Below are 19,410 nucleotides of genomic sequence, written 5' to 3' on the forward strand. Positions count from 1 at the left end.
GGGGGAAGAGAATTCCAGGCCAGAAAATATAATTAGTCAGCCTGCTGGTTTGGGCTCTAATTTAATCTGGGCAGCTGTGCCAGGAGCTTGTATTAGCATGACACTGGGAGGCGGAGAATACAATTACTGAGCAATGAAGAAGGGGAGGAGATGTGGGATGGTGACTGGTTTGTGCCTGTGCTGGAGGTTGGGGTATGGGGGAGGCTGATGTCAATGGACAGCGAGATTCCCCTGGGAGAAGGGAATAAGAAAAAGGCTTCTGTCAGTGGATGGAAGGTGACTTTAATTTGGCTTTTGAGAAATTATGAGTGTGGTGTGCAGAATGGGTTTGTGCATGTTATGTTGATGTGTTTGGGGAGAGAAGGCTTTGTGGCTAGGGGCTAGTCCACTCTGCATGACAAAGGTGAGCTTGAGAGTTGATGGATGGGCCTTGTTGGTTACTGTGGAAGGAAGGATGAGCGGGTGTTGGGGCAGGTTAGAACTGAATTCTGGACAGATATTCCTAGATGCTTGTTTAGTGGGTCTGTCTGAAAGGGGAAAGCAGAATAAGGTTTTTAAATTTGCACACTTATTCTCTCCTTTTTGTCATAGGCAAAGAAATATGATTAAGGGGTTATTTCATTTATACTTAAAAGTTACCAGTTACTAATTTTACTTCCAGGGTGCTTGCTCTGTGCTAGGCTCTGTGTTAAGCAGCTTATACTTTGTTGTTTTAAGTCATCCTTATGAATACCTTAACAATTGAGGAAACTTGGGCTCAGAGATTAAATACGATGTCCACAATCATATAGCTAGTAAGTGTTGAAGGTATGATTCAAATCAGGCCTGTCTGACTCTAAACACTATGCTATTAACCAGCAATCCAAAATAAGTATTATCCTCTCCATTACATATGGGGGAAACTGAAGCTCTTAGTAGTGACATACTTGCATTAGCTCAAAATGTGAGTAAATATCACAACTGGAAATAGAACTTGGAGCTCACACAATACTGCCTTTCTGCACAGAGAGCATAAAGGGGAAAGAAGAAAATTTATTTACCAGAATAAAAGCTGGATATCTTGAAAGAAATAGAAATAAAGACCAGTTTTCTTCTCATTCAACCTAGTGCTCTTTTCACTACAAGAAGCATGAAAAGAAGCTATTCTTGTTCACTTACTATGTCCCAGGTGACATAGCCTCACCCACACTCCCACAACAACACCTTGAGATGGTCACTATTACTGTCCCCCATCACGTGAGAAGACTGAGACGTCAAGGCTACGTAGGTTTCCCAGACTCAAACACCTGGTTAAAGACAGAGCAGGGATTCTGTTCCTGGCAGCCCATCTCTTAATCCCTGTCTCCCTGTGAACCATGCGCTCTGGCAGGCAGCACCGCAACCCTCCCGCCGGGTCCAAAATGGATCTGTGCATTTTATCCACCCTGTGAAGTGGCATAAAACTTAAAGAGCCACAGAAATCTTTCTTTATTTTCAAGTCTAAACCAATCCCACTCGAATTTCAGCTTGTCCATTGGGGTATTGGAAGATTTATAACTATATACTGGAGATCATTTCCTTTACCTTCAGAGTCACCTTTCCTTGTGCCATTTAACCTTTCCCCTCCATTGCACAATTATTTCTTCTCTGTCCTATCCCAGGGGCCCCTTGTCTTAAAAGAGAGACACAGAGGACAAGCCTGGTTCTTCCTCTTCTTTTATACTTTCAGGTTTTGTTACTCCTTCAGCTTTCTTTTTCTCAGGTGAAGTCCTCCCTCTGGAACCTGGAGAGCCACTGTGAATAATAAGGGAGGGAAGCCAACTTTCTCCTCCCAAAGGAGGATGAGAGAGACTATGTTCACAGGGCCTCTGGAAAACCAGGTGATCTGGAGGAGCTGGCCCTCCCTGCCTGGCTAGCCCTGCTTGCTCAGCTGGTCAGCTTATGGCTACACCCACAAGTGGGTCTTCTTTAAGGTCTCTGCCAATATCGGGCCCTGGCCAAAGGAGCCAAAAAGAGCACAGACGTGCCCTGCATCCTGGAGCGTGCAGACACCACCAGGTGGCTCCACAGCCAGGTCCAGGAAGCCAGAAGAGGCACCTTGATTTCACAGGTTCCCTACCCCTAACCTCCAGCCCTATAATCTATTCCTTGTCTTCTCCCTCACTCCCCTCCCCTATCTCCTCAGAAGAGTGTGCATGCTATAATTACAAAGAGCTTTTGATTGGAAACCCAAAAGTTTGGTTTTACCACTAGTTATGTAAGCAATATCTTCATCTACAAAATGAGACAATTTCTGCTCTGTATTTCTAACAAAGTTGTGAGAGTGAGAGGAAAATGTACATCAAGAATCTGGTAATGTCATTCACTGAGGCAATGACAAGGCTTACTCTCAGTACTGTCATCACAGTGAATGGAGCTACAAAGTAGCAGACGAGATACAGGTTTCAGAATTGGAATCAAGCAGATCAGGGATGAAAGCGTGGCCTTCTGCTGAGACTGCTGGAACTCATTTTCCTCATCTGTATATTGGGAATACTGATGCCTGCCTTGAAGGGTTGCTGTAGATTCAAGGGAGGGGATATCTGGTGGAATACCTGAAAAGCAGGTAGGTGGGTAATGAGAGCTTAATACATATTTGTCCTCTCTCAGATTCTAATGCTCTCCAAATCAATCTAGAGCTATAGGCCCCTGGGCTTATGACTGTGCTGGTTGTGCCTTACACAGGGAACCTGTCCAAAGACACAAATATAACTGGGGAAGTCAAGGTGTACTCTGAGACCAGGCTGCACTGGCCTGGAAGAAGGGTGTCTGCTTTGCCCTCCAATCTACCAAAATTTTTATGTGCTCATCTCAAGAATCAAGATTTCCTGAAGTAGGTTGGGACTCCAGTACCAGAGCTCTAGGCAGAAGGAGTTCAGTGTACAGGAGTTAGAGATAGGAACATCACACACATAACACGCATACACACACCTTCCAGAGTGATATTTCTAAACATGCCTCTGAAAACTCCCTGCCCTACTCAATGTCGTTTTGATACACTTAATCTCCACCATTAAGAAAATAAAATACTAACACTTGTAGGTGACAGTTGAAAATTGGATAAAGAATAGGATATTTACATAGTTGTAAAATATTTAAAAGCACTTATTTAAAAAGGAAAACAATAGAGAAGTGATTCAAGATGGTGGAGAAGTGAGTAGAAGCTACACTAACCTCCTCCCAGGACCAATTTGGAATTACAACTACATTGTAGAGAAAGCATCTCAAATAACCAACTGAAAACTAGCTGTAGGGAAGCCTTATAACCATGGACAGACAGAAGAGACCACTTTCCCACAACAAGACTGGTAGGGAAAATGGAGAAGGCACGAGAGGACTGGCTGGGCACCCAGAGATGGCAGCTGAAGTTCTGGAGGAATATTTCAGCAGCCAGGGGGTTCCCCATGAGAAGTGTGGGTTCTAAACTCTAAGCTGGTCTCCCCAGACTACAGCACCACAGCCAGAAAGTAACCCAGGTAACATCCAGCTGTTAAAAGCAGCAGGGTTTCTATCTGCCAGGGAGAGATGGCTAGAGATGCAGAGAGCCTCTTAAAGGGCCAATGCACAAAATTTTGTTTAAAGCCACTTGCCCTGGGCTCCAGCAGAGGGAGGGAAGAGTGGACTAGAGATGCTTGAAAAGAGTCTGGGGTGGTGGCTCTGAGGAGAGAAGGAACAGCTCTGAAGGAACAGCCGTGAGGATCCTTGTGCTGAGTCATTCCCCACACTGCAGAGGCCATCTTTCTCAGGCACAGCACTCTTCTCTCAGTGACATCAGCTGAGGGGCAGCATAGCCCTGCCTGCAGGAATTACTCTGCCCCACCCTGTGGTGTTTAAGCCAGGCTGCTGATTACAGCTTGATTAGACTAGCAACTGATTACTTCAACAACTGAGGTGGAAAATACAAAGAAGCAATCAAAATGGAAAACAAAGAAACAGACCCCAAATGAAAGAATAAGAGAATTCTCCAGAAGAAGAACTACATGAAATGGAGGCAAGCAATTTATCTTATAGAGAGTTTACAGTAATGATTATAAGGATACTCAACATCATGCAAAAAGACATAAAAACCATAAAAATGGACCAGTCAGAAATAAAGAATGCAATATCTGAAATAAAGAATACACTAGAAGGAATAAACAGTAGGTTAGATGAAGCAGAGGATCAAATCAGTGATTTGGAAGACAAGGTAGAAAAAACACCCAGGAAGAGCAGCAAAAAGAAAAAAAAATTTTCATGAGGAGAACTTAAGAAACACTTTGGAAAACATGAAGCATAACCACATCCACATCATGGGAATACCAGAAAAAGAGAGTGATCATGGAATCAAGAACTTGTTTGAAGAAATAATGATCACAAACTTTGCTGATCTGGTGAAGAAAAAAGACACACAAGTCCAGGAAACTCAGAGAGTCCCAAATGAGTTGGACCCAACATCATAATTAAAATGAAAAGGTTTAGTTCTGGCTGGTGTGGCTCAGTGAATTGAGTGCCACTTGTGAACTGAGAGGTCATCAGTTCAATTCCCAGTCAGGGCACATGCCTGGGTTGCAGGTCAGGTTCCCAGATGGGTGTGTGCAAGAGGCAACCAATTGATGTATCTCTCACATATCAGTGTTTCTCTCCCACTATTTCTCCCTCCCTTCCCCTCTCTCTAAAAATAACTTAATTAAATCTTATAGATAGATAGATAGATAAAATGGCAAGGCTTAAAAAACAAGGAAAGAATCCTAAAAGTTGTAAAAGAAAAGCAGATAGTTACATAGAAAGGAGCAGCAATTAGACTGTCATCTGATTATTCAACAGAAACATTTCAGGCCAGAAGAGAATGGCATGAAATATTCAACATGATGAAAAGCAAGGACTTACAAGCCAGGCTACTTCACCCAGCAAAACCATCATTTAAAATTGAAGTCAAAATAAGGAGCTTCCTAGGCAAGAAAAAGCTAAATTAATTTGTTAACATCAAATCAGTACTGCAACAAATGTTAAAGGGCTTGCTTTAAGAAGCAGAAGAAGAAAAAGAGAAAGAAAAGAACAGAAGAAAATAGTCTAACAATACAAAAGCACTATGTATCTATCAATTGTCACCTTAAATGTAAATGACTTAAATGCTCTATCCAAAAGACATAAGGTAGCTGAAATGGATAAGAAAACAAGACCATTTATATGCTGTCTCCAAGAGACCCATCTCAGATCAAAAGATACACACAGACTAAAAGTAAAGGAATGGAAAAAGATATTTCATGCAAATGGAAAAGAAAAAAAGGCAGAGTAACAATACTTATATCAGACAAAACAGACTTTAAAACCAAGGTTATAGTAAGAGACAAAGGACACTACATAATAATAAAAGGAACAATCCAAAAAGAGGATATAACCCTAGTAAACACTTATGCACCCAACATAGGAGCACTTGTATAAGTGAAGAAGATCATGATGGCCATAAAGGGAGAGATCAACAGAAATACAGTCATAGTCAGGAATTTTAACACGCCATTGATTTCAATGGAAAGATCTTACAGGCAGAAAATCCAAAAGGAGACAGGGGCCTTAAACCACACAGTAGATCACAAGGATTTAATTGATATCCTCAGAGCATTTCGCCCCAAAGCAATAGAATACACATACTTTTCAAGTGCACACAGAACATTTTCTAGGCTAGACCACATGTTAGGACACAAAACAAGTCTCAATAAATTTAAGGAGATTGAGATCATGACAAGCATCTTCTCTGATCACGATGCTATGAAGCTAGAAATCAACCACAAAAAGAACATTGAACAAACCAGAAAAACATGGAAGATAAATAATGTTATTATATAATGAATGAGTAAACAAATGAGATCAAGGAAGAAACCAAATATACTTTGAAACAAATGAATTTGAGGACACAACAATCTAAAACCTGTGGGACACTGGGCAAACCTGAGGGAAATTAATAGTATTACAGACCTATCTCAAATTTAAAAAACCTAAAATAAACAATCTAACTTCACACTTAAAGAAATTTGAAAAAGAACAACAAGCAAAACCCAACATGAGTAAAACAAAGGAAATAACAAAGACCAGGACAGAAATAAATGAAATAGAGTCTAAAAAAAAATGATACCAAAGATCAATGAATCTAAGAGCTGGTTCTTTGTAAAGATAAACGAGATTGACAATTTTTTAACCAGACTCATAAAGAAAAATAGAGAAAGGACCCAAATAAATAAAATCAGAAATGAAAAATTATAAATAACAACTGACACCAAAGAAATACAAAGTATTGTAAGAAAATACTATGAACAAGTATATGCCAACAAACGGGACACCAGAATGAAATGGATAAATTCCCAAAGAAATATGCAATCTCCCAAAACCAAATCAGGAAGACTCAGAGAATCTGAATAAACAGATTACATCTAATGAAATTAAGCAGTAATCAAAAGAACTCCCAATAAACAAAAGCCCTGCACTGGATGGCTTCATGGGTGAATTTTACCAAACATCCCAAGAACTAAAACCTCCCCTTCTCAAATTATTTCATAAAATTCAAGAGGAGGAAAGCCTCCCAAACTCATTTTATGAGGCTAGCATTATCCTAATTTCAAAAACCAGATAAAAACAATACAAAGAAAGAAAATTATAGGCCTCATATCCCTGATGAATAGATGCTAAAATCCTCAACAAAATATTTGCAAACCAAATACAGCAATGCATCAAAAAGATCATACACCATGATCAAGTGGGATTTATTCTGGGAATGCAAGGACAATACAACATTCACAAATCAATAAATGTGATTCATCACATAAACAAAATGATAGATAAAAAACCACATGATCATATCAATAGATGCAGAAAAAGCATTTGATAATATGCAACACCCATTTTTGACAAAAGCTCTCAGCAAAGTGGGAATAAAGGAAACATACCTAAACATAATAAAGGGCATATATGGCAAACTAACTGCCAGCAATATATTCAACAGGCAAAAACTACAAGTGCCCCCCCTTAAGATCAGGAACAAGACAGGGATGTCTGCTTTCACTTCTCTTATTCAACATAATAGTGGAAGGCCTAGCCACAGCACTCAGACAACGAGAAGAAATAAAAGGCATCCAGATTGGAAAGGAAAATGTAAAACTGATTTTGTATGCAGATGACATGATACTGTACATAGAGAACCCCAAAGATTCCACCAAGAAACTACTAGAACTGATAATTTAATTCAGCAAAGTAGCAGGACACAAAATAAATATCCAGAAGTCAGTTGCATTTTTACATGTCAACAATGAACTAACAGAAATGGAAATTAAGAAAACAATCCCATTCACAAATACTACAAAAAGAACAAAATACCTAGGAATAAATCTAACCAAGGATGTAAAAGACCTGCACTTGGAAAATTATAAGACAGTGAAGAAAAAAACTGAAGAAGATACAAATAAGTGGAAGCACATATCATGTTCATGGATAGGAAGAATTAACGTCATTCAAATGTCCATACTATCCAAATCAATCTATAGTTTCAATACAATTTGTATCAAGATTCCAATGATGTATTTCATAGAACTAGAACAAATATTTCAAAAATTAAATGGGCCCACAACAAGTCCTGCATAGCAACAATTTTGTTCTTTCTCAAACTATACTACAGGTATACTAGCATCAAACTATACTACGAGTCCATAGTAATCAAAATAGCCTGGTACTGGCATAAAAACAGACACATAGGTCAATGGAACAGAATAGAGAGCCCAGAAATAATAAACTTACACTTTCATAGTCAATTAATATATGATAGAGGAAGCAAGCACATACAATGGGCTAAAGATAGTTTATTCAATAAATGGTGTTGGGAAAATTAGACAGATATGTACAAAAAAATGAAGCTAGGCCACCTTCTTACACCACGCACAAGAATAAATTCAAAATGGATCAAAGGCTTAAATGTTAGACATTAAACCATAAAAATCCTAGAAGAAAACATGGGCAGCAAAACCTCAGACATTTCTCATAGAAAATTTTTATTGGATGTATCTCCCCAGGCAAGGGAAACAAAAGAAAAAATAAACAAATGGGACTACATCAAACTAAAAAGGTTTTGCACAGCAAAAGAAATCATCAGCAAAATAAAAAGACAACCCACAGAATGGGAGAACATTTTTGCCAATACATATAATAAGGGGTTAATATCCAAAATTTATAAAGAACTTTCAAAACTCAACACCAAAAATATGAACAACATAATTTTAAAAGTGGGCAAAGGACCTGAATAGACACTTCTCCAAAGAGGACATACAGATGGCCAGTAGACACATGAAAAAATGTTCAACATCACTAATCATAAGGGAAATACAAATTAAAACCACAATAAGATACCATTTCACACCTGTCAGAATGGCTATCATCAATAAATTGACAAGTGCTGGCAAGGATGTAGAGAAAGGGGAATCCTTTTGCACTGTTGGGGGATTGCAGGCTGGTGCAGCCACTGTAGAAAGCAGTGTGGAAATACTTCAAAACATTAAAAATAGTTCTGCCTTTTGACCTAATGATCCCACTTCTGGGGACATATCTGAAGGAACCCAAAACACTAATTTGAAAAAACATAAGCACCTCTATGTTCATTGCAGCATTATTTACAAATGCCAACATGTGAAAGCAGCCCAAGTGTCCATCAGTAGATGAGTGAATAAAACAACTATGGGACGTTTACACAATGGAATTCTACTTGGCCATAGAAAAAGAAGAAAATTTTATCCTTTGCAACAGCATGGATGGACCTGGAGATCATTACTGTAAGTGAAATAAGCCAGTCATGTGATTTCACTCATACATGGAATCTAAGGAACAAACTAAAGTAACAAGGAAAATGGGGACAGCCTAGTGGGGAGGAAGTTAGGAGTTAGAGGGATTGAGAATAAAGGAAAAAGGACTCATGGACACTGACAACAGTATGGTGATTGCTGGGGGGAGGATTGCTGAGGGGACTAAATGGTAATGGAAAAAAGTACAATAAAGATTAAATTTTTAAAAATTAAAAGGAAAAATTATAATTTTACAGTAAAAAAAAGAAGAATACCACCTGTGTAACTCATGATGAGAAAACTGACACTGTGTGCTCCCTGATGTGATGCACTGGGCGGGTACACAATGTCACATTTACCATCTTGAAAACATCGGCCAACCCAGACTTAGTCACATGGGACTGCAAACAAACCACACTGAGGGACATTTTACAGAAGAGAAGGACTGTGGTCTTCAAAAATGTCGATCTTGTCCTGGCCAGGTGGTTCAGGTGGTTGAAGCGCCATCTCCTCTGCCCAGGGTTCGCGGGTATGATACCCGGTCAGGTGCATAGGGGGGTCAACCGATCAATCTCACATCGGTATTTCTTTCTCTCCCGTTCTCCCTTCCTTCCTCTCTGTCCAAAATCAGTAAGTTCATCCTTGGGTGAAGAATTTTTTAAAATGTCAATCTGAAAAGAGAATGAAAAGCTGAGTAGCAGTTCCAAATTAAAGGAGACAAGAGACGTGAAGTCCATGTGCAGTGTATGATTCTGTGCATTATTGGGAAAATAATGAGATTTTAATAAGGTCTGTACGTTAGATAACAACACTGCATCAACATTAAGTTTTCTGATTTTTATGATCACACTGTAGTTGTAAAAATGATTGCCCTTGTTTTTAGGTAAACGGTAAAAGGGCATAAGATCTGCAAATTATCCTCAAAGTTTCAGAAAAAACAGTGTCATAAAGCAAAATATTAACAATTGTAAATCAGAGTGGCAGGTATACTAGAGTTCTCTTCATTCTTCTTACAATTCTTTCATAAGTTTGGAATTATTTCAAAACAAGAATTTACAAAATAAAAAACGTTCAAACCTTGAAATGTGACAAGGATTTCTTAGACTTCTTAGCTCAAACTGTCTTAACAATCTTCTGTTCTACTTATTCTTTATCATAAAACTCACATGAGAGCCACGCTGAGCTCCTTGATTTTTCTCAAACATCCAAGTACCCTCTCTCTTTCCCACCATGGTGTTTGTGTTCACTCAGAACTCCTTGGCCAGGACAGCCTTCGTTTTACCCCTTAACCTTTGAAGTCCCTTTCAACCCTGGCCATCCTTAATAAAAAAAATCAAACAATCCAAGGTAGAAACCCTCATTTACTCAGCCCCCAAATCCATCCAGTCTCCTGGCTTAATTCATTAGTTTGGGTTAGGTCAGCCTTCTGAGCTGTGAGCTTCTCAGATTTTGCCTGAGTAACAAGCAGACTCAGAGAATGGGTGTAGAGTGCCACCTGGTGGTCCTTAGGAATATATTCATTTGAAGAGCATCTGTGGGCACAGAGGTTTGCAGAATGAAAAAAGGACACACAGATTCTGCTCAAAGTCTCATTCAATTCATCTGTAGGTTATAATATTTAATTAACAAAAGGTTTTGAGGACTAGAGTTAAAATATATTATTGTTTTTACAGAATTTTCACTCAATAAATGGTAGCTAATATTGTTAGAAATATAAAATACTATCCTGGAAAGAACCTTACAGACCAGTTATTTTCATTTTGTCATTTCATAGCTAAGGAACCTGACATCCAAAAGACACATAAGACAAGATCTCAAGGACAGACTTTTTTACTCCTCACTCCTTTACCTAGTGTATGTTAGAAACAACAAGTTTGTTATGAGTCTGACAAAAACGATAGTGTGTAATTGTAGAACACATACATCTCACCCATACCCACCCTCCCATTTACTACTCCTTCCTCAGGCAGCCCTGGCAAACACCAGTTCCAAGTAGGTAAGGGCAGGAGGGGACCCCAGGGGGGAGAATATTCCCTCTGTGAAGTGGGGCAGGGGATGGCTGTAGCAGGAACAGGTGTCTGCAAAAAATGAGATGCTTCCTCCATGAGGAAGACCGATTTGCCTTTCATAGTTTGGGTGGTTACACTCTAGTTTCACTTTTTCTTGCGTGTAAATCACTTCCTTTCAGCTTCTCTCTCTGCGTCACTCTAGTTCAGTCTCTCTTCTTTCTTCTCCACTTCTTCCTCCTTCTGATTCTCTAAACCTAGCAAAGAGAACTCCCCTTGGAGCCAAGTCTCCTGTGCAGACCAAGCGCTGGGCTGACACATGTACCCTCTTCCCCTGCTGCCACACTTCCTCTGATCTGCTCAGAAGGTGACAGTTATCCCACTTCCTCTGTTTAACTGACACAACACTGATGAAACATTTTAGAGCTTCCCAGAAATCCTGGTTCATCCCTGGGTTCTGCCTCACACTGTCTCCTGTCCCTGTGTTCACTCTGCCAGCCAGGGACTCCAGTTCACCAGCTGGGGAATGCAGTCTGGTGGGATGGCCTGAGAGCTTCAAGGCTCCCTTTTTGTAGAGATAAGAGAAGGACAAAGGCTTAGAAAAGAGCCATCCCTTCCTCCACTCTGTTACCTCCCGCCCTTTCTCACGGCAACCCACATTCTCATGTTCTGCCTCCAAACCCTCACCCCATACTCACCCTGCATTTTCCCCTTACACCAAATCCACAGCAGCCTCCAAATTCTGCCTGCAGTTGTGGCTTTTAATTCCTGCCCTTTTAAGAGTTTAGAGTGCTGGACCTACCTAAAGACCACACTTTTAAACAGTTTCCAAATCCATGAGGTCACTCACCCCTGGCACCTGCTACATAGTTTCTCCAGGTTCAACCCACCTGAAATGCTCTCTCCTCCAAAAATTGTTATTGCTTTCCTGTCATCCCTCTCATTCTTTCCCACCACCAGTTAGTTGTACCACCACTGAGTGTCTGCTTTGTACCATGTACCTGCTACAAAGAGGAGCCCTACCTGAAGCCCTCTTTTCTCCTAGACATGAGGACTGAGCTAAAAATTATTCTATACTTTATGTTCCTCAAGTCCATGGGATTGTCCTAGATCAAGTCCACGTGGCTGTCCTTGACCCACCCTACTAAATCCCCAGATCCATCCTCTTCCACAGCACTTACACATGCATCCTCTGGGGCCCTGGCTCTGTCCACCTCGGTAGTCATATAAAACCCTGAACACTCACTTTGAGACCCCAAAGAGGTACTGTAGTTCTAAATTAAACAGGCTTCATCAGAAGTAAGAACATAGGCTCACCAGACAGTCAAAAATTTGTGTTCAAACCATCTGAGACTAATGACAGAAAAGCCATTATTTAACATAGAAAAGACAGAACTGAAGTGGCTGTAGTGGAAGACATTTTCCCAAAAGTAATTTCCTTGAGATGCACTTCAGAAAAATAGACTTATACATTTGTGAAATATAAACTCTCTACTTCTAGAACAGTCATGATTCACATCAGTTTGTCAAAAGTTTCAAGAAGTTGTTCCTTGAAGAATCAGGTGTGTCTTCTTGTTAGAACGGGTGTTATCAACACGGCAAGTAATGGCAAGTGTTGGAGAGGTTGTGGAGAAAAAGAAACCCATGCACTGCCAGTCGGAATGTAAACTGGTGCAGCCACTATGGAAAACACTGTGGAGGTTCCTCAAAAGGGTAAGAATAGAGTTACCATATGATCCAGCAATCCCTCTTCTGGGTATCTACCCAAAAATTTTGAAAACATTTATTTGCAAAGATATATGCACCCCTATATTCATTGCAGCATTTTCATGGTTGCCAAGACATGGAAACAATTGAAGTGTCCTCCAGTAGATGACTGGATAAAGAAGATATGGTACATATATACAATGGAATATTACTCAGCCATAAAAAATATGAAATACTGCCATGTGTGACAACATGGATGGACCTTGAGAATATAATGCCAAGTGAAATAAGTCAGATGGAAAAGTACAAAAACCATATGATTTCACTCATATGTGGAATATAAAACTGAAAACAACAAAAGAACAAACAAACAAAAACTCATAGGCACAGACAACCATAGGGTGGTTACCAAAGGGAAGGGGGTGAGGGGTAGTGAAGGGTAAAGGGGTCAAATACGTTGTGACAGAAGATGATTTGACTTTGGTGGGGAGCACACAATGCAACATACAGATCATGTATCATAGAAATGAACACCTGAAGCCTATATAATCTTATTACCCAATGTCACCCCAATAAATTTAATTTAAAGAAAGAAAACAGATGTTTGGAAACAACTGATGAGTAAGCAAACATGGGGAATAAAGTTAGTGAAACAGGGAAAAGAAAGAATCAGGTGTGTCTTGTATTAATCATGACTTTACCAAAATTGTAGGATCACATAAAAATAAACCCTCTAAAATCATTTTATATTGTTTCTGTTCATATCCCTTGGATCTAGCCTATTTCTGGCACTTAGGCAGTACACAAAAAAATACTATTTGAATAGAAGTATAGTTTCAGACCTCTAAAGGAGTACCCTCTGCAGAGGCCTGTGACAGACTGTTTTTCAGTTCTGCTGGGCCTGTAAACAAGGAAGATACAGCATAACTGAAGGAAGAACTTCCCCACAATTGCGTTAAGCGATTCAAGAGAATGGGAGTGTTAGAAGTTAGCAAATCTCATTTCTTGGAATTATTTACTTCCAGAACAAGAAGCAGAGAGAACAGGGTAACCTTGGTGGATGATTCTCTGTCGAGAAAGTTCAGAAAACCTTTCTTTGATTTGTGAAACCACCACTGAACTCTTGCCTAGAATTCTATCCATTCTCTCTCCCCACATCTGAGCCTTTGATACAGTAAGGAAACAAACTCCTTTGAACTTTCCCTGCAGTAATTTGAAGGAACAGACTCAATGAAAAATGGGCATTTACAAACCCAGGGTCTGTGAAAGGAGAAAGCTGAGAACAGAAATGGAAGTAGATCATTTGTGTCTAGACCTGGACACACGGGCCCAGCTGCTCAGCTCGGAGCAGAGGCTGTGAGCAGCTACTTCTCTATCGTGGGACAGCCCCTCTGGGCAGCTGTCCTTGCTTTGCCCCAGCTGGCTGGGCAAACTGCCAGCTCAGCTCTTACTTCTGCAGCTTCAGAACACATGCCCAACCCAGCTCATCTGTCTGATGGACACATCTGTGTTCAGAAACTATTCTTATCAGCGTTACCAGGTTACACATCTGTAGGATAATATCGTTCAAAAGCAATTTTATTTGACTTTTCAGTGGATAAGAGTGTTTTCCTAATGCATTCTTTATTACCTTTATCAGGATTCCTTACCAAAGATGTCACTTGACATTTTCATTTTCCGTAATAAAATACACATAGTTACATAAGAGAAGAGAAAAATAGTGTGCTTACATGTTACTGATTTCTAGAAGCAAGAGAATCTCAGAAAATATTAGTCTGTCAGAAGAGGACACTGATACCCAGTGAAATTAAATATCATATAGGGAGTGTTAAAGTCACAGGCTCAGTGTTTTACTAAATTCCATAGAGCGTGAGGGAGGGCTCCCTAGAATGATAAACTGGCCATGTAATGAGACGCTAAGCTGCTGAATCATACAGCAGGAGAGAGTTAGCATCTCATTTAGCATCATGATTTTTATTTTTAACTGGGAGGGCGGGTATTAAAGTCTCATGAAAACCTTTTGAAATTCTGAACTGCATTTGCACAACAAGGGCAATTGGTTAAGTTTTCAGGGTGCATGTAGAATATATGATCAGAGAACTTTACCATATCAGCAATATAGAGGCAGCTAATATTTTCCAAGGATAAAAGAAGGGTAGATGGAAGAGAGGGAAGGAAGGGAGGAGAGAGAGAGAGATACTTCACAACTGAGGAAGAAGACAAACAATCCCCTGGATTTCCTTCACCTCCTAGGAATCATGCATACTGTCTTCATCCTCATCTTTCAGCAACTACTTATAAAAGAGAAAACATTTCTTTTTAAAAAATTAATCAAAACAGCAATTTTTAATTAACAAAAAAGTCTCTAGAAAGTTGCTTGTGAAGTGGCTTCTTTATTGAATGAGGCCATGTTTGGTATATAGCATACTAGAAAAAATTGAAAGCATTGTATTAAAAAACCTTAGACCCAGCTGCAATTTGTTGTGCATTTGCCATGAGTTAGACCCCAGGCTAAAAGCTCTACATTCCTTTAGAATACAGTTTTCAACCCTTCCTTTCATGTACATTATGTCCATTCTGCAGACAAAGAGGTTGAGGCCTGGAGATGTGGATCAATGTGTCTAGGACTACAGAGCTACCTAGCAACAGCGTCTGACTCCGAAGTCTACCCCCACAGCCGTGAACCCACCTGCATTTATCAGAATGTTGGCATTTTGGCCAGAACAATTGTTTCTTATGCTGAATGGTCCCGAGACTTCAAACACATTCAGTATCTCTGGCCCTCAAGCACAAAATAGCGGGAGCAGCTTCTATCACTTTGGAAACTAAAATGCCCTCACATGTTGACAAACTCCTTCTAGAGGTGGTACTCTTCCTATCCCCAACACACTGAAAATAACTATTAAGAAAAATACTGAATTTCAGAAATTTAGGGTTTGAAAGAATTTTAAGCATTCCATTCATTTAGTGTTTGCAATTAACTTGTACAGAAAAGAATAGTAATGAAGAGACCAAGAAAGAGCCAGGTTGTTTTTTACTTATTGACTTTCAGGTAGTCGCCCCAGCCCCCAGCCCAAAAAGCATAGATTTAGCACCTACTGTATACTGTAAAATATGTTAGATATTTTCATCTCTACACATAAGTGAATGTGGAGTGTGTGTGTGTGTGTATGTGTTAGAGAACCAGACAATGATTATTTTACTTATGTTATCCTTGAAGAAAATAATGTTTATAAAACCTAACTTGCTGTGCAATAATTTTAGTTAGACTTCTTTCCACCACACCAGAGCTACAGTGTGGATCTCCGACAAAACTGTCTTATTAGCAGTCGGAAATGGAATTTGGGGACATGGTAAAAAGAGATCCAACTGTAGCTATTACCAAGAAATTAGAAAGAAAAGAATGAACATGTGAAAATCAGCCACACTTAGCACACTGGAGATGTGCCTTACACAATAAATACTGTGGCGAATACCTGTAGATAAATGATCCGGGGAAGGAAGTAGAGCAGGATTGGGAAAGAAAGAGAGGAAATGGCTGGAATGGTGCCACTTCACACAAAGAAGAGGTTGTATCAGCAGATATCGAAGAAGTGGGGAGTAAAATAGCACTGCTGGATTAGTCAGGGTGGAAGTGATTGAGGACTGGGGAAAAAGGTTTGGAGTTTAGTAAGGCTTCTTGGAACTAAAAGTCAATAAAATGACATCTCCAGCATGTGACAGATTTTTTTTTCATCCAGCTTTAGAAGTTCCTTGAGAAGGGAACTGTTTATTTACAAAAAGAAAAGATAACTTTGAAGTGATTTGAACATAAAAACAAAGTGCTAAGAAGTCAATCCAGAAAAAAAAAAGTGGCTTACAATGATTTGCATTATTTGAAAACAAACTCCTGGGGAATTTACCAGTATGTGAAAGAGTTATGAAAATAAATGCATTTTGGCTCCGAGCCTCTCAAGTGCATGCTAAGGCTGTAAGCATCTTCTCTGAGATAAATGTGAGATAATTTCCCAGAGAGAATTTTATCACCATTTTGAGACACCTCTTCTCCTGGGGAAAGGAAGCTGTATTTGCAGCCATGGGATTTAGTTGCATGGCAGGAAGACTTTCCTTAATAGGAAAAGGCCTATTGTTTTGGAAAGACCAAGGCAGCTCTCTGACGGGAAAGGCTCACTGCTGCTGGTGAGCTCAGCTCTGTGTCAGATACTTTGTTCTTCAGCCTCCTGAGCCAGAGCAAAGGATGTGGCCGGGTCGGAGGCGGGGACTGTGCATCTGTGTGTATATGTGCGTGTGTGTGTTCTCATTTCCGCTTCCCCTTTCAAGCTGGCAACAGCAGTGTAATGAGGACAGAGAGAAAGGTGCAATATGCAATATGATACTTTCTCACTGCCCTCACTGCCTTCCCCCTACCTGGGAAAGGGTTGGTCCAGCCGTGGTAACTGCTTTGCCTCAAACTCAGCTCCCTACCAGCAGACAGGTAAGAGAGTGCAACTTCCACTTCAATTTTAAGACTATACTGATTTAGGGGGATGCTGGGAGACCAGAGGAAACAGGTCAGAGAAAAATCAGGCTGTGAAGAAAAGGAAAAAGTCAAGAGAAAAAATCTCCCACACCTCTGACTTCAATCTTAAAAAATTCATCCTTGCACCTCTCAGAAGAAAAGAGTCCCTTCACTTTCTTTTTTCCTTCTCATCACCAGACAGGTACTCTTTCTGGGGTCACAAAACATGGGTTCCTTTGATGGCTTAAATTATTAGTTAGGAATTTTCTACATTTCTCGCCTGAGAAGTTTATCTCCATCTCGCTGTATTCACTTTTGCTATAAATTCAGTGGAACTCTAACTTTGAAAGGTTCTTCAGGAGAAAAGTTTCTCAGCTTCATTGCAGGTCCCATCTAGTGTCCGTAACTCTGATGATGGAGACTCAATTTTGCTTTTTGTGGGTATGAACTTTCTTCAGAAGCCATGGAACAAAGAAAGATTGTGAGTACATGTGAAGCTACACAATGGGACAATACCAGGCCAAATTAACTGGAAGGCTCAAGACAGATAACTGCCTGTCAAGGTTGGTTTTCAGCTGTGCATCTCGGAGATGGAGAGATGAAGAGACGAATGCGTTGACTACCTAATGATCTACATAGTCCTGGGAGGGGATGGATTCTGTGCTTCTCCAACATCCTTATCTCAGCTATAGCCAGGCTGAGCATGTCACCACCTACATGAGTTTTGGGGAGGGTAGAGGAGTGGAAAGATCTACTATACTGGGGTTTTCCCGCGTCCCTACTCTGCTACTGAGCTTACCAGTGGGTAGAGGAGAAGAGGTGGGTCCCCAATGCAGAACAAGGACAAGATAAAAGAGTCCCACATTAGTGGTTTAACAAGACCATGAGGATTTGGAAGCGATGCCCAGGGAACTAATAGTGACTCCATCTGCCACAGACGGCCTTGAGGAGAGAGGCCCAGGGAGTTTCTAGACAGTACACGGCAGCGCCGAGGACGGGAGGTTGGAGGTTGGAAGCTTTCAACTCGCATGTTCAAGCTTCAGACTTAACAGTTGTTAGATTTGAGTGAGTAGAGATAAAGATCTGGTGTTATTTTCCTGTAATGTGAAGCATTATTAGGAAGAGAGTAAGCCAGGTCCATTATCTATTTCTACATATTATCAGAGATAACAAGCTAAAGATATAACAAAGGGGCAGGAAGAGATCTAACAAAGTATTTCTTATTCTCTGGCACCCCAGGGAGTTTACAAATTCTTTACAACCACACTAAGAACATTTTCTCAGAACTCTGTTGGTTCTCTGAAAGTTAAGTGGAATCCACTGATGACGCATTATGCAGTGGCCATAGAGAACCAACACAGCCATTTTTAACTCAAGGTTCAGGATTAGCATTCTCACAGAGAATGGAAAGTTTGGTCCCAGCTCGGATCATGATTCACAGGATCCACTCTGGGCTGCAGCAAGGGGAAAAGATCAGACATTTACTTCCATTTGACAACTGACAACTTCTGTTTTTCACCTAAAGGATGAGAACAAAGTAGGCATCCCAATACCCCATGTACTCTTTACCATGTGCAAGCCGAGGCCTAATGCAAAAAGGCTTAAACACAGTCTGAGGACAAGATTCAGATACTGTGAAAGAAAAAGAAGGGAGAATAAAAATTAGCTCATGAGGGAAAGTGCTCCACTGCAAAATGAGTGCTTCATTACCAAGAAAATAGAAATGAAGGATTCAAGATATGAATTCATGGAACTAAATGATTATGAAATCTGCTCATTCTCTCACATATTAGGCTAAGGTATCTGTAAACCAGTCCAGATGAACTGATGTTTCCTCCTTTAAGTATTTGTATTTGTTTATTAAATTTATTGGAGTGACATTGGCTAATAAGATTATATTATCTTATTATAATATAATAAGGTTTCAAGTGTTCATTTCTGACACATGATCTGTATATTGCATTGTGTGCTCACTACCCAAAGTCAAATCATCTTCTGTCACCACATATTTGACCCCCTTTATTCTGTATGGCCCCCCACCCCACCCCCTTCCTTCTGGTAGCCATCACACTGTTGTCTGTGTCTGTGAGTTTTTGTTTGTTTTTCTTGTTTGCTCATTTGTTACTTTCAGTTTTTTATTTCACACATGAATGGAATCATATAGTTCTTAACTTTTGGTGTCTGACTTATTTCACTTACCATAATAATCTCAAGGTCCATCCATGTTGTCACAAATGGCATCATTTCCTCTTTTCTTATAGCTGAGTAACATTCCATTGTGTATATGTACCGCTTCTTCTTTATTCAATCATATATTGAAGGACACTTCAGTTGTTTCTATGTCCTGGTCCTTGTGAATAATGCTGTAGTGAATGTAGGGGTGCAT

The 19,410-nt window shown here is 40.0% G+C and overlaps 1 protein-coding gene across 1 annotated transcript in view; it reads left to right on the plus strand.

Moving 5' to 3' along the window:
- The first annotated feature begins 16,863 nt into the window (after nucleotides 1-16,863).
- The window catches only part of TESPA1 (thymocyte expressed, positive selection associated 1), a 39,074-nt gene continuing 36,527 nt past the window's right edge, over nucleotides 16,864-19,410 (plus strand). The window contains exon 1 of the mRNA XM_045829649.1: nucleotides 16,864-17,000. The gene's annotated coding sequence lies outside the window, so the exon portion shown is untranslated. The remainder of the gene's footprint in view (nucleotides 17,001-19,410) is intronic.

This window comes from Phyllostomus hastatus, unplaced genomic scaffold (assembly GCF_019186645.2).
Source record: "Phyllostomus hastatus isolate PE091 unplaced genomic scaffold, TTU_PhHast_1.1 phas_scaffold_93, whole genome shotgun sequence".
Taxonomy (NCBI): domain Eukaryota; kingdom Metazoa; phylum Chordata; class Mammalia; order Chiroptera; family Phyllostomidae; genus Phyllostomus; species Phyllostomus hastatus.